The sequence below is a fragment of the Corvus brachyrhynchos genome, unplaced genomic scaffold (assembly GCF_000691975.1).
Source record: "Corvus brachyrhynchos isolate BGI_N302 unplaced genomic scaffold, ASM69197v1 scaffold44, whole genome shotgun sequence".
Lineage (NCBI taxonomy): Eukaryota > Metazoa > Chordata > Aves > Passeriformes > Corvidae > Corvus > Corvus brachyrhynchos.
Window position 1 is genome coordinate 4,177,122 of NW_008238359.1, and position 25,729 is coordinate 4,202,850.

Consider the following 25,729-nt stretch of genomic DNA (forward strand, 5'->3'; position numbering starts at 1 on the left):
GGAATACAGGACAGTGTCCCTGCAAAGCATAACATAAATGCCATGATTTCCCAGACTGCAAATAGAAGGGAGCAGGGAGAGCTGTATTTCTCTCTTGCTACTGTGATCCTGGTCAGGTCACAGAAATCCATTCTCCAACCTCCCTTATTTTCGTGTGTCTTTTCAATTTAAGTCATTTTTGAGACTCACTTTTCATAGAGAATATTTAGGCTTATGGGGTCCAGATCTCAGTTTCACATATAAAGTGTTAGTGTAGTAGCATAGTAATAATAGCAATTACAGAAATTGCCTTCTCAGCATTTTATATGTGGACTGGTGAAGTGTGTTTTGTAACCCCAAGAAAAATGAAATTGATTGTCAATCCCTGAGCACATATCAAGTGCCACTCACTCACGGAAATATGCTACAGCATAACTTGTAAGCATGATTTGATTCTCATACAGCTCTAGTGAGAGGTGTAAATAATACACACAGTGTATGCATGAATAACCACTGCTGGAGAGAGGTTAGAAGACTAGTCTAGGGTGAATTATTCATTGTGAGGGATTTAACTTCCAAATTTAACCCACTTTTTCTGCTCAGCAATGACTGGCATCCAGGTTTGAGGCCTGATTACACCTGCAAACTGACTTAAGTGATATAGAAGCAGTAGAGAAGTGTAAAAGACTGCCTCAGGGAACACCACTGCAGAGTTTGCTGTGTCTGGTATCACAAGAGCATAAGGAGACTATGTCATGTTCTTTTCCTAGAGCTGCCTATGATGTGTGACAAGAAACAGATGCTGTTTTCTCAGGTCAGTTTACTTTAACTCACATGCAACAGCTGAACAAGTTGTTTCAGTTTATGTACAGGGCCTTGGCTATACCAAAATATGAGGGGAAAAAAACTGTCTTCAAAACTCCTAAGGCTGATTCTGTATCTGAATATTGATTGATTATTTGGAGCATACAGCCACAATTAGATGGTATTATGCTTTCTTGCTTATCATCTTCACTAAATTAATTATCAGTACAAAGCATACATATGAAGTCTAGTCCCACCAAAGCCTATTCTCTGAGTTTGGACACAGAAAACCTTTCTCATGTCCAGAGGAAGGGTTTCTGCAAGTGAGCAGCTTAGTGGGTTAAAAGATTTCTAGGAATGAAGGGCCAGAGAGGATCAGGTGAGAAGATAAGGCATTGGTCACAGCTACTTTCAATAAGATGTAGAGATCTTAGAGGAAGATGTCTGAGGAAATGTGAGGCAACACTAGCTGCTATTGGAGATAAAATACTAGGTTCAGTAAGAAGCTGAAAATACTGTGGGAGCACAAGGAAATCACAGAAAGGGAAAATGAGGATTAAGTGATCCAGAGGCCAGACCAAAGATGAGATGATTGTAAGCTCTTGCTAAGAATAAAAATCTCTTCACATAAATTCTTATACCTAAAGTAAGTATAGCTTTAAATTGGAAAAATACAAAAAAAACCCAACTCAGATTAGGCATTTGCAAATTCATTCTAATGGGAAATACCATGTGTAAAAACAAATTTTCATGGAGTTAGTGGTGTTCCCACCATTGAAAATCTTTAAAAACAGAGGATGGAAATTATATCTAGAGTGACATAACATAACCAGACTTCACTGAATCAAAGGAATGGACAAAATGGTTTTGTGATGTCCCTTTCTGAGTCTTGGCTTAACAAGTGGCAAGTGAACTCAGAGACTGTTTTACTGCCTGTTTTTCTAACAATGGTTCAATTGCCTCCTACAGAACCATCCACCCTCCACTGATCCAGAGGTGCAAAAATCACCTGTGACACTTTTGTTCTCCACTTCAACGATGGCACCTAGCACTACTTTCAGAGAGAAGTCACTTACCTCAATAATCAGACATTTTAAACCAAAGCATTTATCTTCAAGCACTGAGGTATCAGTAGGACCTCTGGCTTCAAGGGCTCTTAGACTTGCAGATGGAATGCATTTATTCAATTTTTTTTACTCACTGGCCCTAATGAATGATAATGAGGTGATGCATTGTAAGTTGGGTTGATAAGAAGTGCTTGGCAAGCCTGATATCCCAAGCTATTCCAATACAATAGGACAAAACCTTTCTGGTCCTCTCTTTTGACGGGCAGGTTGAAAGCAAAAAACCTAGTGACCTCTTTATCATCTTTATCTGCTCAACAACAGAATTGTGGCTATGGCAGTTAGGATCCCCCGAAAGGAACAGGCAGTCTTTTTGAAGAAGCCCTTTCATTTCTCTCCTTTTTCCCTTCATAATATTCAGCCAGTTCTCATTCTTGTTGTCAAATTTTAATATGCCAAAGCTACTCAAAGTTCACCTGGTGACACAGACTGACAAATGTCACAAGTTTATGTATGACAGGACTATTATGAGGATGTACAAAAGCATGCAAAATTGTTACCCATAAGGGCAGAAGTAGCCCAGTTTCCAATAGAAAAGGCTGTAAAAGGGATTAAAAATCCTTATTCCTTGCCACTGTTTCTGCATATGGAGTAGCAAGGTCGATTATAACATGGCAAAAAAGAAGCATAAGGCTGGGAGCCAGAAGACTTGAAGACACTGGGAAAACCTGCCAGAATGCTAGTGTTGACTGGGATAGAGTTAGTTTTCTTTGTAGTAGCTGATACAGGGTTTGGATATGTGCTGAAAACAGTGTTGATAATTCAGGGATGATTTTGCTATTGCAGAGCAGTACACAGAGTCAAGGTATTTTCTGCTCCTCACAACACCTCCCCAGGAAGAAGACTGGAGGAGGGAAAGGAGTTGGGAGGTACACAGCAGATTTCAGTTTGGCAATGTTTGACTTCTTTGCTACATGGGAAAAAACACAGGCCACTTCTCATCTGGTTTTGTTTTTTTTTTTTAATGCTGATCTCTTTAATTTCTTGCATTCAGATGTTCCAGCCTCTGTCCTCTGGGTCCTAACTGTGCCTCAGATGAAAGGCACAGGCCACAGAAGGAACTGTGCCTGCTGCTAGGGTTTCTTGGGGCCTCTGGGTCACAGCCTGGCTCTCTGGTGTCTCACTCCATGTCCCACTTCTCAAAAAGAGAGGTTTCAATAATAGCTGAGTCACTTCTTTTTAGTGAGCACTACTTTAGTATCTCTGCAAAAGACTTTTTTTAACATAAAAGTCTGCAAGTAAAAATATATTGACAGCAGAATTTCGGTGTGAACCATTAAAATGCACCTGAAGATGACCATCCTGCTGTTGCCTTGAATTGCTTCCTGCAGTTGCTGTGGACTGCTAGCCAAAAAGAAAATAATAATAAGAAAACCTAAATTAGCCCCTGGACAACACAAATGCAACTAGACTTGGATTCATATGTTCTGATTTCACACTGTGTTGCCTGAGGATATACTGAGTGGTAGCATGAGGCAGTGTTCACCCTGACTCTGGTTAAAGTTGTGTCTTATTCCTACAGCCATAAAATTGACTAAGTGAAGGGTTGGGTATTTTATTCACATGATGCGGATTTCTCCAATGGGATTTTGTACCAAAATAAAAGCAGGCCTTCTTAAGACTCTTGAACTGTGATGAAAAATAACATTACAGCCCTGTTTTGGCATTCTTAAATCTTGGAAAAAGATTGCCAGGTACTAACTGTTGCTGAGGATGCAGTATGACTGTTTTTTTCATTCTAAGCAGGAACATGTGCTATTTACCAAAAGTAAAAGTCCATTTTACTGAGTATTTTATTTCTGAAAAATATTCAAGAAAACTTTTTACAGTATAGCCAACTTACAGGGAATCACATGTGTATTCCTTAAAAAAAAAAAATAAAAAGGAAGCTTTCTGCAATCCAAACTACTTGTGTACTTTCTGAAGCTTTATAGCCACTCTGGGAAGGTGCATTTCTTCACATTTGACATCAAGACAGCTCCCAGGTAACACAGAATTAGTCTTAATAAGAACCATTTTTCTCCATCCTTGGCTCACTTCTTCTTCTCCTGCTTCCACTGTAATGCTTTAGTGCTTTGAAGGCCAGCTGGAACTGCCATGCTACAGCTGTCTGTATGTGCTAGCAATGACGTGGTGATTACCAGAATTTGTATTGACTGCAGGAGAATTGGGACATCAACTCACAGCACCTTCTTTGGAAATTCATGATTTTCATAAGTTTTCAAAAACTAGCAGAGAAAAAAAATTGTATTGTTTTATAGGATTTTTTTAAAGTGTTTGCATTCAAAAGGGATGCTGATTGGAAGTGTTTAGTCCTTCCTTTCTCTCATTTAGGAAAATATGAGATGCTTTTCGTCACTAACTTAAGGCATTATTTTGAAACAGTTCTCTTGCTAGAATTTCAGCTCAACACAGAGACACTGTCTGGACAGAAAGGTCATTAAATGATTTCTTTGAGAGCATTCTATGTTCTCTGGCCCCAGCCTATGTTGGTCTGAGAGCTGACTCTCAGATGGTGAGACTGATGCACCATCCCTTTGAACCACTGCATTTCTTGCTTATATGTACAGATGTTTTTATTCACATACCTAACAAAAGTGCCAGGTTTGCAGCACAAACAGAATTGAGTTTGAAATAATTCCTGGTACAACTGCAATTCAAAATTAATAACACTGCACAGTGTTATTTGAATTGTAATTGCTCCCACAGAGGCAGTAGTTTTGGAACTATATTATTAGCAAGAAAGCTTGAATTACTACCAGTACCTATATGCTTGCAATATACTTTAAAAATTTTGCTGTTTCACTATTTTTTACCCTGCTTAAAGTATGGTTGAGATGTGCATGAATTGTGAAGCAGTATTCTGGGCAGTTTTAAGAAGGTTTTGTGGAAGTCAGTTTGATCTTAATAAAGCAACCACAGATTGTTTTGTTTTGTTTTCTTTTGTTTAATGTTAATGTTTTTTGTGTGTGCCCTATAGGAAAATAAAGAGGAAAAAGGTACAAACTGTATAAATGAAGCAGTACATGAAACAAAAATTAACTCAAGTCTACCTCCACTTTGGTGAAGAAACTTGACTATTTGCAAATATTATGCTATTGTCTGCTTGGGTTTCTTGGTGAATAACTTGCAATAATTTTAGCTACTCAGTTATACATACCATCCTCAGGACAGGATATCTGGCATATTAGGATATTAGGATATTAGACCCTGCAGTCATGTATAAGAAAAGGCTGTGTCATCTACACATTAAAAGCAGATCCCAAATATACAGATACTGCTGCTGTTCAGTTGACCTATAACAAATGACAGAAAAAATGTTGCCTCTCCATGAAGATTTTAAACAACACTGTACTTTGGGAGCTTGCTTACTTCCTAGTGAAATAATCCACTCAGTTGGGAATGGACTGCTGGAGAAGAGCACAGGATAGATCTTGCTTATCCCAGCTACTGAGGGAACGTTCTGGCACTCTGATGCCAACAGTGCCAGCGTCATGGTCCAGCTGGTGTGAGGCCAAGACTCTTCTCAAATCTTGAATCCACTTTGCTTGGATATTAGTTTAGACATGGTTTTAAGCTTGTCTCCAATGGTTTCTGGGAGAGAAAGAGCCAGGCCTATTCAACCTTTTAGTTCTTACTTTCAGAACTGCTCTTAATTGTTTAAGGTGTAAATATATGCAAGTTGATTGAGCTCCCCTTTGTGACCATCTTTCCTTGGAAGTAAATATTATCTCCATATTTCTATCCATGCTTTCAAAAAAAAAGTCTTTTGAGTTGATTTCCACATAAGGCAACCTGGCAAGAGAAGGTTTTTTGATATCAGGAAGGAACAACCAGCACTACAGGCTGGGGATCTCAAATTCGAGTACACACTTATTTCTGTTCAACAGTCTGTCTACATACAGGGACAGGCTCTGCAGCTATGTGTGGAAAGTGCCTGAATGATTTCTGCATGGCAAAGCAGATCATGTCTACTTTGAAACAGGGGGTTTTTTTCCTTGCATAAGTTTGTTGGGGGAGTGAGAGAGGGCATGCAAGCTTCTAAAGCCTCAGTATCTAAAGTACCTGACAGATTTCAGCATCCCAAAGGGAGAAAGGAAGTTTTACTGCAAAACTTCAGATGTTTTTCCAAAGGTTTTTGTAATTGGTGTGTCGAGCTTGCTGTCATTTTTAAGTTCTGATAGCACCCTTGGGCTCAAAACTGGATCAAAGTAATGGGCAAAGCCAGACACACACTGGTTAACAGGGATAACATGGGGGGCAGGGGTAGAATCTCTCTTAAGTTTTGTCAGCAAGTGATCTAAATTAGTCCATTTTGACTCTGCCTATAGTCAGTGTAAATGTGTTGAAGGTGATTCACCCCATCCTAGGATAAATACTGACTTTTGATGAGTCAATAATTTTGACTCACTTTTATTGAGTATAGAGGGAAACAGCATTGGCTAGATGCTAAAGAGTTAAAGACTGGAGATGAGTAAAATATAGCCCATTCATAATTGTTACAAGGGGGGCTTTTATGTCTTTATTAGATAAAGCTTTTTAAATAGTAGTACCGTGGGAATCCATTGCCCTGACAGACATGCAGACAAAATTTTTCCTGCAGATGACAGAATTGTTTGCTCAAGATAGATCTTTATTTACATAATCACTAATATGCAAGTTAGGCTTTAATTAATTGTTCCATTATGCAAGCTGACTATTCCAAGTGATATTGCCACAAGTCTGATTTGCTTTGTCCAGAAAGAAAAGAATGCTCTCTTTGGATACACGCAGGGAAGTACAGAGACTTCAATGATCAGGAGAATGCATGAGTGTATCAAACAAAGAGCTTTAAATCAGATAGCATGTAAAGTGAATGACAGCTCCTATTCCTAAGCAAGGTATCTTTAAGCTGTGAAGAATTTGTAATGGAATGACTGATACTGACAGGAGTGTTTTATCCCCATCCTTTGATTTCAAAGTGTTGCAAGTCAGAATTGATGAGGACCCCTCTGAAGTAAAGAGAAGAACTAAGTTCAGAGATTTTCTATGTGCAGGTCAGAGATAGAAGCGAACTGTGTTGGGGAGCTGCAAGTGATTGCTTCATAATTTGAGAAAGGTGATGAAAAGGGTTTTTAACCTGAATCCACATGGAAAAGTGAATAGAACTAAGATAATTACAAAAACTACTAACAATTGCCCTTGAAAAAAGGAAGGAAAAAGAGCAGAAAGTAGACACAACTGTCTATTGTGTGTTTGTGAGAAAAGAAACCCCAATACACACAGTAGATGAGCAGCAAACATTGACATGCACAAATCTGTCTTCAGAGAGGCATAGAGAAGACCAAGACAAACTCTTCTCAGGAATGCAAAATTAACTTACAATATGCCATGAACACCACCCAAAAAATGAAAAATTCTGGTTATATACCAGGATTATACTTTATTCACCAAGAACCTGGTCAAACAGTGGAACAGGTTCTCAGAGACGCTTTACAGTCTCTGTCTTGGGAGATATTCCAAAGTCAATTGGACAAGGCCCTGAGTAACATTTGCTAACTGTTCCTGTTTTGTGTAGGGATTGGATTAGATGACCTCTGGAGGTCCTTTCAAACCTAAATAATTGGATGAATCTAGAAAAAAATGCATGAACACTTACTAAAGGTTTGGGAAATCTGCTTTTTCTGGGTTTAACAAAGCACAGTTATTGAAAAAATGTCAGTTCCCTGAAAGAAAGACAGAAGGCCTCTGAGCTCATCTATCTCATGTTTGGGTTTTTTTAAAGATTCCCAGTTGCTAGAATATTAATAAATTCAAAAGGAATTTTTGTTTCAGAAAATTCCAAAATAAAAATGTTTGGAAATAATCTCAAATTAATGGTTTGGAGTAAGTCCCTGAAAAGAGTTTACATTTGGTTTGAATCATGGAAAAAGATGTGAGTCGACCTTTACTAAAAAGAAAAGCTGAAAAAAATCCATTTTTTTAAAAAAAATAGCTTAACTTTTTCTATATGAACACAAGACACAATTTCAGCAAATTATTTAGGTGTGTTTATATTTTGGAAGAATGGGGTTTTTCTTAGAACATATTTCTGAGCCAGAGAAGCTGTATTTGCAGCAAGAGTAGAGCAGAAGGAGGTGGAGAGAAGGAAGCACTGGTTGAGAGGCTTGGAGATAGTCTTTCCTCCTTACTTACCCATCAGGGAACTATCCTTGTGCAGTGAAATGTTTCTTTAGGCTCTTTTTTATCAAACAGTACCTGTAGGTCTGCAAATGCACATTGGAGGACACAAAAGCCAGCCAAGAAGCCCCTGCTTGGTGTAGGGAGGAAGAAGAGGACCCTACTGGAGTCCATCTGAGAGCAGCTTTGGAGTCACTGCAGTCAGAGGGACCAGGAATGTCAGGTCCTAGAAAATGCTGTCAACTAGAGAGTTGATCTCCAGGAGGAGATCAGTAGCACTAGGACCTCAAGCAAAACAGGATGTTCAGGGAACAGGGAGAAGTTTCTGAAAGCCTGAAAGAAGTTTCCTGGCCCCTGCTCTGGTCAGCACTAGGGATCTAAGGCATCCCACCTATTTGGTGATCAGACAAGCTAATCAAGGAACTGGGTCCAATATTAGGGAACAAGTGTCCAGAAGCCAGGTATAAAAAACAGGGAATGGGGAGAATATATAGGAGATAAAGGAGGATGAAACCGACAGACAGGCATGACAGAATCATTTTCAAGATGAAGGTAGAAACAAACTCATTGGAAACATGGAGAAAAGAAACAGCAACCCAGGAAACAGGGAAACACATGCAAAGCAGAAACTGATGAAAAAATGCACCAATGGGATTAGAAAGAGGTAGCGTGAAGCAAATTGAGACTGTAACACTCTTCACACTCCTTGCCAGCTGGACATCTGTCTGTCTCCTGAGGGGAAAAGAGACGATAGTTGTGACGGGTGATAATTTTGTATGTACACAGAGGGTTTTCATCTTGAGAAGAAAAAAGGTCTCTGTCCTTATGTTTTAGGTTTTCTGTTTAATTACACCTAATGGCATCTTCCTCAGTGCATTACATACCCGAGCAGCTGTCACCAAAACAGGATCTTTCTACTCTGAGAGTCTAATGACCTATCATTTTTGCTTGGCAGTGGGAGAAGAATTGAGCTGCTGTGAACTACTTATGATTGTACCTGGTGACTTCTTTCTGCCTACTGACCTCCCAGTGAAAATGGAAAAGTTGCACACAGTTTTTTACGAGAGATTTTTCCAAACTTGTCTGCAACATTCTTCTTGATACAACACTGCTTTTTCAGCAACCTGACTTCCGAGATTAGGGTGAAGAATTGATTACTGGTCTTTTCTATTATGAAATCCTGCTTCCTCTTCCCTCATCGTGAGTGAGAGAAAGGGTGAATAAACTCACTTAGCTTTTCTGAAGTATAATAAGAAAGACTAAGACATTTATTTTATCAGAATTAAGGTCTACAGTCAATCTTGAAAGAAGTCCTGCTCACCTGGTGTCATGCCATCCCTGGAAGTGTTCAAGGCCAGGTTGGATGGGGCCCTGAGAAAATTGATCTAGTGCGTGGCATCCATGTCCATCATAAGAGAGATCAAACAAAATGATCTTCAAGGTCCCTTCCAACCCAAACCATTCTGTAATTTCTATGATTTTAAAGGCAAAGACAGCTGAAGGACTGTTACTTGTACAAATGCCAAGCAACAAGATCATCACCTGCATAAGGGATTTGCTACCCCTAACAGGAATACTGCAATGAGTTCTACTTTGAAAATTATCTTGAAAATTTCAGACAAGATAAACCAATTCCAAATCAGAGGCTGTACCATATGGGTGCACTCTGTTTTTTCAATACTTTCTACATTTGTAGAACAATGGCACACAAACTGTCAGATCAGATGAGAAATATTCAATTAAGAAGTAAGATGCAAAACTTGTTTCATCAATAAAATTCAATAGCCTTCGGATCCTTACTAAGGGGAGTGTAAATCACAAATGTCTGCCTTTAGCTTAAGAAGAAATGTCTTTCTAAAATCTTTGAGCTAATTGAATTGCAGGCTTTAGCAAATGAAAAAAATATATATTATTATCATTCTGGGATTTGTGTGCTTCAGATAGCACATTAGAAGACTGTATTAGTTTCTTTCAGCCTGTTTTCTTATCATCCTGGTGGTGTTCAGATTTTTGGATGAAGTTTGAGAGTGAGCTCACGAACAAAATGAGACTTGTCCATTTTGTATGTTGTTTTCATGCTGCAAGCAAGATCTCAGACAAGTTGGCTCCTCTACATTATGCCCCATATGTCAAAACATGCCTAGTGTGTCTGCAGACCCTCAGATCTCCTTCAATACATTGCTGCTAGACCCTCTACAAGTTAAGGAGAGAAGGAGCAAGTGGCCACTCTCTCATCTGATAAATTGCTATAGTCTTTGCAGCTAAAAGGAAGCTGGTAGGGTTTTCTTTCAGGGATCACTAGCTGTTAGCAAAACTTGATAAACTGTTCAGTCTGCCACATAATTGCAGCACAGATATGTTACATCATAAATTTTTTTCAGTGAATTCCTAGAGCTGTGTGTAACACAAGGCAGATTTTTCCCTGGATTCTTCTTCTCCTTTCTTTGTCCATTAAATCATAAGATGAAAGTACAGTGACTTATTCAGTGTTCCTGGAGAGTCACAGTCATGATGCCTGCTTAATGCAGTATCACTGATGTCATCTTCCCTGCATGAGTAGCATTTTGTAAGTGTGATGTTCCGAAGAAATAAAGTACTACAGAAATGCAAATTAAAAATAAAATATTTTTGCATTCTTACCATGAAACCCCATTTTTTCCAGTCTTTAATCACTATATATGCATGTTTCTGCTGTAATTTAGGGAAGAAATTAAGCATAGATTTAACTAAAAAAACTGGGGGTTTTTGTCATTGTACCTTGAATTTCAAGTTGAGCGCTGGTTTGAAAGCTTCTTCATTTTGCTGTGTATATTTAACCTTAGTGTTCAGTTATGGCTTGTTGATAAAACGCAGCAATTGAAAGGGTTATGAGACAGGTGGAGTGAGGGGAGAACCTGAAGAGAAGTCCAAGTGCAAGCATTATGATTCCAGGGGTTAATTACTCCTTTTAGAATGTTTGATTTCCGTGAAATTTAATACACCTTTTTGTGCTGGCAGCTGAGAAATAACATTAGACTTCCAGAAACTGGTTGCATAGAACAGATCTAACTATCATTATAATTTCAATAGTCCCTTGTGTCCTTTTTTTTCTGAGATGTTTAGCTGTTTATGACACAGAATTGATTAACATCAGACCAGGGGTACCCTTGGAATGGAACATTATGGGGTTTATATCACAGTATTGAACTCAAATCTCCCTGGGAGATCTTTTCCTTTGGTCTGAAGACCTCCCTAGGCAGGTTGTTGTTAGACTGAGTGATGAGTGAGCTGCTAATTTAAGAACTCAGCATGGAACTCAGTTCTTATTGAAGAACTCAGCATGGAAAACCTTACAGAGGGTGGAAGTAAGGACAGTATCCTGGGAGGAATACAGAGAAATTGTCCAAGTAACCAGGGATTAGTTAGGAAAGCTGAAGCCTGGATAGATTTAAATCTGACCAGGAATGTCAAAGACAACATGAAAAGCTTCAATATATATAGGTACATGGGTGATGAACTGAAGACTAGGGAAAATGGAGGCCTCCACAGGAAGGAAACGGGAGACGTGATCACCTGGGACACAGAGCAGGCTGAGGTACCCAACAGTGTCGGAACCAGTGCTGTTTAATATCTTTGTTGGCAACGTGGGTCGGGGATCAAGGGAACCCTGAAAAAGTTTGCTGACAACCTCAAGCTCTGTGGTGCACTTGACAATGCTGGAGGGAAGGGATGTCTTCCATAGGGCCCTGGACACACTTGAGAGATGGGCCAGGACAATTAACATATAGACCAAAAAGTATTGTCCCCATGTTCATCCACCTGTATGTTTTAATTTGACTTTTTTACGCTTTCTTCTTACTTTCTACTTTCCACTACATAAAACTGGGGCATGAAAAATGCCTTCATTGGAAGGGAAAAGCAGAAAAATTTCCCATGTTTAATTTGGGGGAGAGTCTGATGCATGTTTTCTCTCTCAGGAATTTTCAAGGATAGCTGCAAATGACAAATTTTCAAGACCATGGTTGCTCATGTTTTTACTGATCCTTCCTTTCCTTTTTGTTTCAGAAACTGCCTCTTACAAAGATTATTCCCACTTGTACCTGCACCTCAACTGTGGAAACCCTCACAAAGATCCCTGGAAATGTGGAGGTGTCAAGGTCTGCTCAGAGCTAGGTGGAAGAACATTTGCACTCAATGTCAGGCTTCATTTTTTCTTCCCTGAAACAGGTTTTGTCATTTGCTTCTGACACAGTGAGGTAACAAAAAAATAGTGTTCCTTTCCCAGTTGTTTCCTAACAAGTTTGAGATGTATTTATTATTCTTCTATTTTTCTACCACCCTTTTAGCCTTTCCTTTTGCAGAATCTAATTTTGGAACACAAAACTTGACAGAACCCTACTCATGACATGTAAAGGTCAACATTTCCCAAAGTAATTATATTCCAAATGAACAATGTTTAAGTAAAAAAGCCCTAACTTCCCTTTAAGTAGATGTCTTAGCTATGTGTTTAGCAGTGAATCACTAAACCCAGTTTGTTTCAATATATGAGGCAGCAAATCGTGAACTCAGTCTCTGGGTATCTGACAAACCTTCTGTCTCTGATTCAGAGACATTTTACATTCAAGTCTTTAGCCCCAGAAGTCCACAATTCAACTCTCAGGAGATAAAATTCACTTCCTCAAGGAGCACTGAGTGCTCAGTTCTAAATTTGAACTGCTCAGGGTCTCTACTGTTTGTGAGAGATTCATAAGCCAGGATGAATTTTGTATTCCTTTGCTCAGTCAGGGCTCTGTGTCTGATCCCTGGCTAATCTAAATCATTTACAGCTAATAACTTAGGAATATGGATCAAGAAAAACTAGGAGGTTTGTTGGTCAGGATACAGTCACCACCAATGGAGCTGCCAACAGTGGTCAAAACTGAAATTTGTACATTCAAAACATATTCTAAATCTGCTATTATTTTATACACGACATTGTCACCTTTTTTCAAGTCAGTTCTTAACTAGTCATCAAACCACTGCTCATCAGGGCTTAGTTCAGTAAGTTAAAGTAAGCTTCAGATCTCAAGCTTTACCCATTTTTATTCTTAAAAAGATTAAAATAATACTGCAATAATTTTTCTGTAGGAAAAATCTCATTTAGTGGATGTAAGTCACAAATGATTTCACAGTTTTTGTCCGAACTTTAAAAAGAAAATTCAGCTTCAGGCACGACTTAATCAGAGGGAAATTTTACTTGAAAGAGGAGTGAATTTATTGAAATGTATCTGTTAGAATGTAATAGAGGCAGCACTGGTGCTGACTGATATGCTTTGTTAAACCATTTCATTAAGTCAAGGTCTCAAGCATAGTATTTCATAAGGATGCTGATTTTGTTGCAAATTCAATAGTCACCCTTTGTGTAATACATTCATCTTTTCCCAAAGAAACAGTCACAGAATAGAATTACTAGAAAGCTTCTTTAAATCTTACCAGGGAAAGAAACTGTTCTAATCTTAATGGTTGAAAAATATTTTTTGTTAGGAATAATGCCCTGAAGACAGTGCACAGGGCATAAAGGAAGGAAGGGTTAAATCAAACGTGAAAAACTCACTACTAAAAGAAATATGCAGTAATTTTGTACCTTGCTTAACTGCCATTTAAACCAAAAATCAAACTTTCCAATTTCATTAGACTAAAGGAGGAATCATTGTTAAATAATGTTAAATATTTATTGTTAAATAATGTTAAATAATCCAGGGAAACAAACCAACTTAGACATGACATTAATTCCCTGATGTCTCTGGAGGTGATGTCCATGCTCCCAGGATAGTGGTCAGAGACCTCAAGCCAGCTGACTCCTCTGAAAGAAAATCTTGCATAACTCTACACCAGCCCACAAAGTTTTCATTCCGAAGAAAATAAAAGACTGAGTGTGATAAAACAACCAGTCTGGGAGAACCTGTTGTTTAATAATACATGAAGATGAACCTCTTAAGGACAGTTTAATTTCCCCTAATTCTAGCTGTCTGAAATTCAGGTGCAAGCCTAATGAAGAATTTCTCTATCACCAGAGGAAAAAGGTCAGTGTCTCAGTCAGCAGTTTAGCCCATCACAAGTTTGTTGTCAGAACTCTTACAGAGGGGAATTCACTGCCAACACAGTGGGATTTGGATTATATATTCAAGCAGGGTGGTACAGAGAAATAAGCTTTTTCAAAACTGCTCTGCAGACAGATCTAGGGATTGAATAACATCATTTCTAAACAAACACCAGGTTTTTAAAGATTTCCATGGAAAAAATAAAAAATATAAAAATATTCTATTTAACAAAAAGGAATTTGGGAAGCAATTGGAAATGAAATTAAATGGTCACAAGTTTTTGAACATTTGTGTTCAATTCAATTCAAATGCTGAATAAATGCAACCAGTATGTCTCTCCAGTGAATTTAGAAATGCAGAATTGGAATCCAACCATCCTTAGCACAATATAAAAGCTGTCCAGTCCCAAAAGATCTGTGAAGCATTCTCACCAACCTATTTCCCTCTGCCTTTACAGATACAAGAAATCACAACAAACTTCAGCTCTTTGAAGAAAGGTGCAGTTATACTTGCTGCATTGCAGTGCTGCCAGATGTGTAAGGGCTAGCATGGATAATTTTGAGGAACATCTGTAATAGACACACCAGGGAAGCAGACTCACTTATCCTGGGTTTAATTCCTTACTCTGGCACTATGCTGCAATACCTTGTTTCCCAATTACAAGATGAGTATAGATGTATCACCACAGATTGGCAATGCCTCATAGGGGTATTTCTTGTGAGCTGTAACTAAGCAGCGTCTGTGAAATACATTGTTATAATATCAAGGATTCTGATATAGGAAAGCAAAATACCTCTATGAAGCACCAGGGAGCCAAAAAATTGAATGTCTTACACACTTATTAACGACAGGTCTTAAAACCACAAAATGTCTGTTTTCCAAAGATAATTCATATTCATAGCATATCTCCAGTCATTTTCACTTTATCCCATGTAAAACAAAAGATTTTGAATGTAAGAGAAATGTGTTATACACACATTGCTCTAAAGCAATTGGAAACCCAACATCAGGGTCCATCTAATTCGTTAAGAAAACTATTTGTTACCTATTGGTGTGAAAATCATGTTTACTGCTTATATTGCCTGAGGCAAAACACAAAGATTCAAAGTTAATTTTCTTTCATAAATAAAACATTGCAAAACTCTTCATTGAACTGTACTTTGAGCACAGGCTCAAGTGTTGGTGCATGGATGCCATCTACTGGGTAGGACTTAATTGTAGAAACTTGTAGGGTCTTATTCTCTGCCAAACATTCCTGCAATCCAACTAAGTGACTGTGTATATATTCCAGAATTATGAATACATTCTGTCTAATGTACTTTTTTTTTTTTTCCACTCTCTGGGATGAAGCATACAGAGCTATTTTTCTCTGTCTTCAAAAAGTATTGCTGCTATTAAATATGTGGTACTTAAGGAAACACAAGCTCTCCCTTTTAGCATTGCACTGATGCTAGCAAAGGAACCTGAATAATAATTGTAGCACAAAAAGAAACAAACACATGAATGCTTGAGAAGATTAATACGTCAGGCTATTATATTAAAGAGCAGCTCAGTAAATCGTATTTATAAATGTAGTCAGTGTGACTTATAAGGCATGAAACTGAGCACCGATCTGAATTCCCTGTTAAGATGCACACTGTGTTTACGTAGTCTGTGAGTCAGCAAAGCTCCTGAACCTTTGGGCAATTTTAAGGAACCAATAATTCCACTGATTTGCACCACATTTCTCACCTGCTAAAGGCAAAATGTGGCTGAGAAACTTCATGCTCTCAATAATTGGAACTCTATATAATAAGGCGGAACAGTTACCTTTAATGCCAAACTGTTCAGCAATAGTAACTTGCATGGGTTATTCTAGGAGATTATCTCCAAGAAATAGTCATTTGTGGCTTTTAAATGGGACAGCACAAAGGGAAATATGTTTACAGCCAGCATGTTTGCCACAGCCCACTTCTTCTGATTGGTCCAATCTACCCCCTCACACAGAGAACAGAGCCCATGGACCACATTTATACTCATGTCCTATGAGTATAAATATTTGGGCACCAAGCAGAATAAAGATCTGTGTATGTGAAATGCTAAGCACTTTTGCTAGATGTCTTCAGCCTTCCAGTGAGAGAATGGGACCTTAAAACCATCCACATGGCACTTAATCACCAAATCCAATCAAGGTCTGAAGGTCAAATAGTCTTTTCCTCTGGAGCTGAAAGGAAATTGTGAGTTGAATTTCTGGTTGAGTGAAACCGAGTAATTCTCTAAAGGAAGACTGACATAGCCTTGCCAATATTGAGAAAACCTGAAAGAAAGAAGAAAGACAAGACATTGGACTTCAAAAAGAAGAGAAACCCCGAGATCACACAGCACCGAGGAAAATCTTAAATGGACAAAAACACTCAGGCTGGTTTTATACAGAGTAAATCTTTGTCTGACGAGCCCACCCATATCTTTTCAAGTATATAACAGAAAGCAGACAAGGATAACATGCTGGAGGTAATCTAATTTGATTAGAAAGAGTCATTTGATGAAGAACTACACACTAGGATGATAAGCACAGAAAATCTCATGCACCATCCTTGAATGTTTAGAGGACAGTAGGTCTATTTTAGCACAGGGTTAGGGTCCAAGGGGGAATGAGACGGCAAGTGAAACAACCTTCTTCCAGATAAATCACCATAAATAAATGCAATGAGAGCAAAAAATAGATCTCTTAAAGTAAATGTAATCTATGCAGTATAGAAGTCCACAACAGTGACAGGGAACCAGCTAATATTTAGATGACTGTATTTGCATACCCATTCTAGAAGACATAGAAATGTATTCCAAATACGTTCTGAGTTTCATCATGTGAATCCATGCAGTTCTAAAAGATCTGTACTTTTAAGAGGGGATATGTGCTCTAATATGAGCATGAAATTCTTATGAGACCTGATAATGCAATACATTAAACTTCTATGTGCTTAGGTACCAGTATCAACAATGTGGAAAGAAAAATTGCCTGAATGATTGAATGATTGAAAAAAGTGTATCCCAAGGTGCTGAATGAATATATTACAGCATGAAGAAATCAAAAAATAGGTATTTACTTACAAAACTGTGCAGTACAGAATATATTTACAGAACTAGCAAGACATTTAAGGCTGAGGTGAAATACAACTAAATAGCAACTTCTGAAACAATGTGGAGTCAAACTCTAGAATTAATATTAAATAAGAGAAAAGGTTACCAAATGTTCACAATGAAGGAGACAATACTTTCCTCAGTGCAAGCAAATTTTGGAATTTGAAAAAAACATGGTGTTGAATGCTTCATGTTTTTCCTAAGCCTTAGCATGAATATCTTGGCCTTGCCGTAACAGCAAAGGCACCTTTCTCACTCTACAAGATAAAAGCACTCAAAATAGCACTTTTTTTTCCATTTTGAGTCCAACCAGAAAATGTGAGAGAGAGAAAATAATTTTTCTGATTCTCTCATCCATGAGTTATTGGTAAATGGTAACTCACAGGAAAAGCATGTTCTTCCTTATTTCTTACACATGTTTTTCTACTACTGATAATTCAACCAAGTCCGGCAAAATGGGTTTTCCTCAAAATGGGCTGCTGGGTCAATCTAATACGTGGCAACTTTACTGATGATTTCTGTACTTCCATTTACTGGATTTCAAATATAATAAATTAAACTCTGGGACTTCTAAAGTCACAAAACCAAATCATTTCCCAGCAGTCTAGAACAAAAAAAATCTTATAAGCCAGTCTACTCCATGATCATAAAAATCCACAAACTTTGTTTCCATATAAACATTTGCACTGTCCCACACATAGCCAGTTGCCAATATGAAATATCTCCTTTCTAATCACTATCAAAACATTTAAAAATAAAAAAATGGGTGCAGTCTACTTCTATCTTAGATACCTTTTTCACAGCAGCACAGGCTCTTGGGAAATTCATCTGTGTGAAAGACCAGCTTGCAGCTTTTTCTGTTTCTTTTGAGACTTAAACATCTGCTTATCTTTCTAAAGGCTACTGGCAAAGAAAGGCAGGTAGATTTGTATTCTTTTGCACTAATGCTGTGGTCAGCTGGCTAGGGTGAGCTTGCTCCACCTTTGTCTTTAGTATTTTCTACTTAGAAGGAGGTGTCTTCCAAATCTTATCCTCTGAGAAGCACATCAGAAAAAAAAAAAGTGAGGAGGATTGGCATGGCTTTAATTTTGTTTTATTGCATCTATTTCTTTACCTTAAAAAATAAGGCAGGTAAGATGGCAGATAAGAGTAGCTGATTTAAAAGCACTTGTAAATACTCTGTAGTATAGGTACTGCAAAGTTTTGTCTTCACCAAATATTTTATTAAACATTTTAACAGGCCCGTTTTGCTTGTACTGCATAAATAAAGTGGTATTTTATGTGCTGCTATAAGTAATGGGGCATATATATTCTGTAACTAGATAGAGTCCCCTTGGGGAAATACCAGGTAACTTCATAGTAATCACATTTCCCTCAGAGTACTTGGTAATTACTAATTATTCTTAATCAGATCACAAGTAATTGCTATGTAACCTTCAACCACGGTTTAGACATTGAGAAATAATGTATGTCATTATAATTTACTCTTTAATTGCAACTATCTTGCTATTGCATGCATTTTACCATACAGCTGGTTGCTCTGTAGTTACCAAGCAAATAAAAAGTCATCTGGTCATATTTATGTCTATATTTAAATATATGGTCATATTTATCCTTCTCTATAAGCAGCTGCAGGATAACCAAAGCTCACTGCCAGATTTCCTGTAGTGGAACATTTGTGTTTGTGATTCTTCTGTTCGTAACCCCCTGAACAACTGAGATCCACAGTCTTCAACAATCAAGTCATGAGGGTGCTGAAGCACTGGAATAGCTTGCCCAGAAAAGTCGGTGGATGTCCTAACCCTGGGAGTTTTTAAGGCCAGGCTGGATAGAACTTTGAGCAGTCTGGTCTCATGGCAGGGGGGAGGGGGGTTGTTTCAAACTAGGTGGTCCTTAAGGTCCCTTCCAAGCCAAACCAATCCATGTTTGCACAAGTGTATGTTATAGATCTACTCAGGTGCCCTGATACAATGGGAAACTCCTGTTATCTCTACTGGGAACTGTATGACAACTTACATTTGCAAAGGGATGCGTGCTAGTCTAGTGTCTCACGTGATTTCTTATGGCACAGATACCACAGAATCTCAGTGTAATAGAATATCCTGAGTTGAAAGGAACCCGCAAGGATCGTTGAAGTCCAACTCCTGGCCCTGCACAGGACAGCACCAAGAGTCACCCTGTGTGCCTGAGAGCATTGTCCAAACACTTCTTGAACTCTGTCAGGCTTGGGTCTGTGACCACTTCCCTGAGGAACCTGTTCCAGTGCCCAACCACCCTGTGGTGGTTTATGATCTGAGTTTGCATCTTCCCCGTGTACAATGTGGTCTTCTGCATGCTCCTTATCCTACTTTTTTGAGAGCTTTGAAAACCACCCTCCTTAATTGTTGTAACATCCTTTCTTTTGGCTTTGATGCTTTATCTGAACCATTAACCCCTTACTTCTTAGTTATCTCTAACCTTCTCCATTCCTCAGATTCCTCTAAGCAATTTTTTTATTCCAGTCTTTCCACAATTCCTATTTAACACGCCCACCAAATCTCTTGTATAACAGAAGGTCAGCTCTCCTACCTCTGGTGTCCAAAGGTCTTGGTCACACATCTTCCTCTGATGTTCTTTTTCCCTGCATCACAAGTAACTAGTAGAAAAGTCTCTCTCCATCAAAACCTGAAAAGCCATTATGGTGCTTACATTCAGAGCAAACCAGTAGTTCACACAGTGGTACTAGAAACAGATGAAACTGTGCTCTGAATTTGCACAATCTATTTATATTTTATTTTCCTTTACAAAATGAAGGTGGGGGGCAATTTTAGAAACCATCTGTCTGTCCTGGTCTATATTTTTAACTGGAAGGTCTCTGGAAAATGGACTGTTATTTATGATATTCCTCTACAAATCAATAAAACTTTGATAGCAAAAAAAGATCTAACCCAATTGTAGATTCTTCATAGCCCTGCATTGATTTGATCATTCTTATTATTATCAGGCAATATCATTGTCATGCACATGAATACAACACAAGGTGCTCAACACAGATCACATAAAATCATTTGAGATGTTTTCTTCTAGTTTTTCTCTTTCATTTTCTCTTCTGAACTCAGTTATGTGTTTATTTTCTACAATCTGCTAAATTTCAAGGAGCTGCTTTGATCTATGTATATCTACATATATTGTCCCACTGCTACAGTGTTATTATTAGCTTTGTATACTTTCATGTGTCTTTATCTATCAACCCTATTACCAAAGATGCTACTGGAGAAACTCTCTAGACAAAATAAATTTCAGTCATTAGATTCACAAGGAGTGTTCAGGATGAGAGAACCTTGGGAAAGACAAAATTCTGATTCATCTTCTTCCAAATATATGTTTAAAATAGGTCAGCTGAAATCATCTAGAGGTGATTATCTTTCCCAGGGAACTTCAGAGGGAATCAGGAAATTAATTTAGGCTGGATAGTTAACTTTCAGACAGTTATACTAGGGAGAAAGGGGAAAGCCATTTATTTTACCTGAGAGAAGGCAGGTATCCCTCAAAAGGCGTAATGATAAACATTACTCTAATGTTTGGCTCAATAAGTGTCTCTGTCTGAGAATCTTTAAAATGGAAGGAAAAATTTGTTTTGGAAAACAATAACTGCACATTGCAGTTTTATGAAGTTTGAATGGGTTGAAGAAGTGAGCTTTAGGGCTGCCCAGGGGCTGGAGGAATTGTGGTTCACAGTGTGAATCCCAGAACACACCTGGTCTCATGATGTCCAATAACAGTCTAGGGCCACTGCATTACTTTCCACTTGAAAGAGCAGGCTTCATCAGAAATAAGCAAAGTTACTTATTTTCTGCATAAACCACCTAAGAGTAGGACTGGGCAAACAATCTTTGCATGCAAATCAATTGCAGTAAGATTTCATGCAGTGAGGAAATCCCAGCACATCCAAAGCCTTCACTCCTGTAATCTCCTGGAGTGTTTTGAATCAGTTTATGGCAGCTTCACACAATTTTCATGACATTAACTGCTGTAATGTGAACTAAAGCTGTTACAGGAATGACCACACCAAATCACCTGAGAGTAAGAATATAATATTCAGAGGAGTGTTGCAGACATAAAGAGCTCTGACCTACAGCTGCCCAGCTGTTTCTTTGAGAAAATTATCCCCCTCCATGATGTTATGAGCCCTGGTACCTCGTCCCCTTGGCTGTTGAGGCACACTGCTTGGATATTACAGATATGTCTTTCTTTGAGACCTGCAGAATGAATGAGGGAAAACTTTTCTTTTCCATGTGTTTCAAGAGTCTTCAGTAAAATAATAAAATAAGTTTAAGATATGAGAAATTCAGCTCTTACACTATTACCTCAAACTCTCAAAATATCTAAACAAGTGGAATAGCTTACTAGGATTTTGTTTTATAAAACTTAGCTTTCTGATTCTTTACCTTAGGTTTCATGGTAGACAAGGTTTTAAATCAGTGGTCTTCTGACAGAAGGAAAGTCTGACACCATCATCTGCATTTCCATTTTAGACTAACTTTAATGATCATTGGAACTGTAATTTTTTTCTCTGTTGAGATGACTAATTTCTCTATTTTGAGACTTTCAAATTATATTCATGTGTTCAATAAATGCAAGGTTCTGTACCTGTGTCAAAGCAAACCCTGGTATTAATACAGGATTGGGGATTAAGGGATTGAGAGTAGCCCTGCTGAGAAGGACTTGGGGGTGCTGCTGGATGCTGTGTACTCACAGCCCAGAAAGCCAACCATGTCCTGGGCTGTGTCACAAGAGCTGTGGTCAGCAGGGTGAGAGAGGGAATTCTGTCCCTCTGCTCTGCCCTTGTGACATCCCACCTGCAGTGCTGCATCCAGATCTGGGGTCCCCAGCACAGGAAGGACATGGAGCTTTTGGAGAGAGTCCAGACCAGAGGAGGGCCACAGAAATTATCACAGGGATGTAACACCTTTCTTCTGAAAAAGGCTGAGAGAATTAGGGTTGTTCAGACCACAGAAGTGAAATCTTTGGGGAGAACTTATTATGGCCTTCCAATACTTAAAGGGGGCTTGTAAAAAGATGAGGACAGATTTTTTATTAGGGTCTGCTGTGATAGGACAAGGGTAATGGTTTTCCACTGAAAGAGGGTACATTCAGAGTAGATGAAAGGGAGAAATATCTTGCAATTGAGGAGTTGAAGCACTGGAACAAGTTGCACAGAGACGTGGTGGATGCCCCATCCCTAGAAGCATTCAAGGACAGGTTGGACAGGGCTCTGAGCAACTTGTTCCAGTTGAAGATTCCCTTTTTCACTGCATGTGACATTAACATTAGCAGAAAGCTCCAAATGCTGGAATGGCCAAAAGCAGGGTTGTCATGCAGCTGGCTGAAACTTGTTAAAAAAACAAAGTGGTTGTGATAATGAAAACTTTTTTTTCTGGACTGTTTGAGCTGCAGTGACAGCGGCATGTATACACAAACACCAACCAATAGCTACTTTTCTGTGCTAGAAGGTATGATGATATCCAGAACAGAGCAGAAAATCAAGGGTCAATTTTTTTGTTTATGGGCATGCATCTTTTTGGCTGGTGGATAGAGAATGAACCAGCAGATTTTGCTGGTTTTCCTCAGGTTGACTGGTAGCCTTATGTATTTTAGACAGACCAAGTAGTTATTTCTTGTATTTGGCAGTAAATCCTTGAGGAAGAGAGTCAAGGAACTTGCTCAGGGAGAAATTTGGAGCAAATTGAACAGACTCCCTCCAAAATTGCTGCTTAGACAAGAGCCTTTCCTTCCCACTCGCTAGTACTGCAGTTCTTACTGCTATCATAGCAGTAAATGGTAAACAAGTTACTGCTACAAAAGAGATGGATGGGAATTCAAATATTTAAATCACCCAGCTGCCCATGGGGACCTCATTAGTACCCAGTTTGCCTGTGAAAACACCACATTTCAGAAAGCCGTCGTGTTATTACCTCACTCGCAGTACAAACACTGCTGTGTCATGACACTTCATGAACCCCAGAAAACCTGCTGCAAACAGACTAATTTAGATTTCCTGCACAGCAGGAAAGAAGTCCAAACACTGACAGAACAGCTGACATGGTAGCAAGCAAAATCAATCCTTAGATTATCTGTTTCTGATTTTTCAAGGGGTCCTTTCTTACAGATTTGGATACAATGTCCCCAGATTCACTCATTATTCACTTAATAACTGACCACATCTTTTTCCAAATATCTTTCTTAGTCTTACAAATTAAAATTATATATTATACGTCTTAGATTATTTTTAATTCATTAATTTCAGAGTTTTGAAAAATTGCCTCAAAAATATTAAACTGACATTTTTCAAAGGCGAATTGCCTTGGCCTGAGTCCATTCCCATTGCTACATGAGCGCTGTCTTCTTCATAAGGAAAGTCCTGAGAGGGATAGAATTAATTCTGATTCTTTTAACTTTCTCATTCAGAAATTAAAATTGAAGACGTAGAAGTCATATAAATCAGCTGCTGTTCAGTGACCACTGAACACTTTCAAAATTCACATACTAAATTCTCATTCGAAATAAATCTTGTCTTCAAAACTTTTCATGTTGTAATATTTTCAGTCTAGTGAATAATTCTGTTTATGAAATGCAGTCCAGGATCACTTACAGGTAGCTTAAAGATTTAGGGAGCTGAGTATATAATGTAAAATGAACCCCCCTTCATCTCTCACAATGTGGGTGTAGATAGATAGGTTTATAAAGTGTGTTTTTCTATTCCTTTTCCCTGGAGAGCTTTTAAATGATGGGTCAGAAGGTTTAGATTCAGTTTTATCTCTTCTGGAGAGGAACATTCAAGTGTTAGCAGCATGATGCTCACTAGCATATCACTGCTGGTGGACTCCACCCAACCTGACTTTGGTCATCTGAAAGGTATCTATCTACATCACGTTAGTGATCTGTATTTAAAGGACAGAGAAATTGCACTTCCAAAGTATGACTCCAACCACTTCTCCTTGACACTCATCTTAGGACATGGTGAACCATCCCCTTCAGCTACTTATCTCCAACTGATGAAAGAAATTAAATAGCTTGCACAGACGTCTAAATTTCTAGGCACATGAGATGAATCTCAGCCTGCCTGTTCATTCACAGTAGATTTAAGTCATGCATTTTCCTGACTGATACAACATCATGCCTGGATTTGCATCTCCGAGCTTAAGGATTTTACAGTAAAATGCAAAGGGTGGGCTTTGAAGAAATTGCTTCAAAAGAGGTTTAAAGACTTTGAATTATTTTTCCTGCCACTAACTTCCCTTGATTTCCCACCAAGACCCATGAAACTTAAAAAGGCTGCCTATATCTTCCGCATTCCTAATATATTCCTCTCCCCTCCAAAGCATATGGATCATATGCAGAGAGAAATGTGTTTTTATAAACAACTCAGCAGTCAGCAGGAGGCCAGATGATAGCTAGCTGGTGAGATGCCAGCTAAAGACAAGATATTCCAACATTACAGGAGATGGAATCAGATAAGCCTAACTCCAGGAGGGTTTTGATTTTTATCTTAATAATTCTCTGTCCCTGCATGGCTTTGAGTAAAACACCATAAGAAACAGGAATGAAAAAGCCAAAGTGTGTGACAAAAACTTTTTTTTAGTATTGTACTTGTTGGAAGAATCTGATTCAGAGGATATTATAGTTTATCTGGTCTGCTGGCCATCAGAAGAGATTGAGATTGGATAATGATCAATTGTTACCTGCCACCCTTGTTAGATTTACTTTCCAGTCTGTCATGTTAATCATACTACCAAAAAAAATCAAATCAAAAAAGCAAAGTTGACTTTTTTACTACAATCAAACAAAGAGCTCTAAAAGCAAAAACTGGCTGGCAGTTTGTATATCTTTCATTTTCACAATATCCTCACCCTGACAGAACTAGCCAGCAAACAAACGTTGAAAAGGACACCTTGGGGAGATCTTCAAAGTCTGTATCCTTTTACAGGCAATGACATGAAAATTTTCATATTTATTTAAACTCTGTTCTTGTGCTTGTATCCCATGAAACATTTAGACTACTTCATCTTATTAGTGAAACTATTATTCTTTCATATTTACATCCTTTTAACAGGCATGTATTCTTTTGTATGGCTAATTACAGACATACAAATAGCCTGTCTCAAATTGCTGCCAAAAAGCCATTTGCTTGACAGTTTTCTGACACCCTTGACACTCACTATTAGTACATTTTCTTCTTGCCTTCTAAGAGCATTCTGGTTCTAGATTTTATTGATATGTAAACCTAAACCTGAAAAAAAACCATCTAAAAATATTCTAATTATGTCAGCAATTTTTGCTCCATTTTTAATACATCCATGTACTCCATTTTTAATATAGCTCCCAACCAGCTAGATCTCATCTACTGTACTTATTCCATTACTGTTAGCAAAAACCTTCATAATTTCAAGTCACAATAAAGAATAAAAACCCAAAAAATGAGAATGAGTAATGTGTGCATTTATTTTG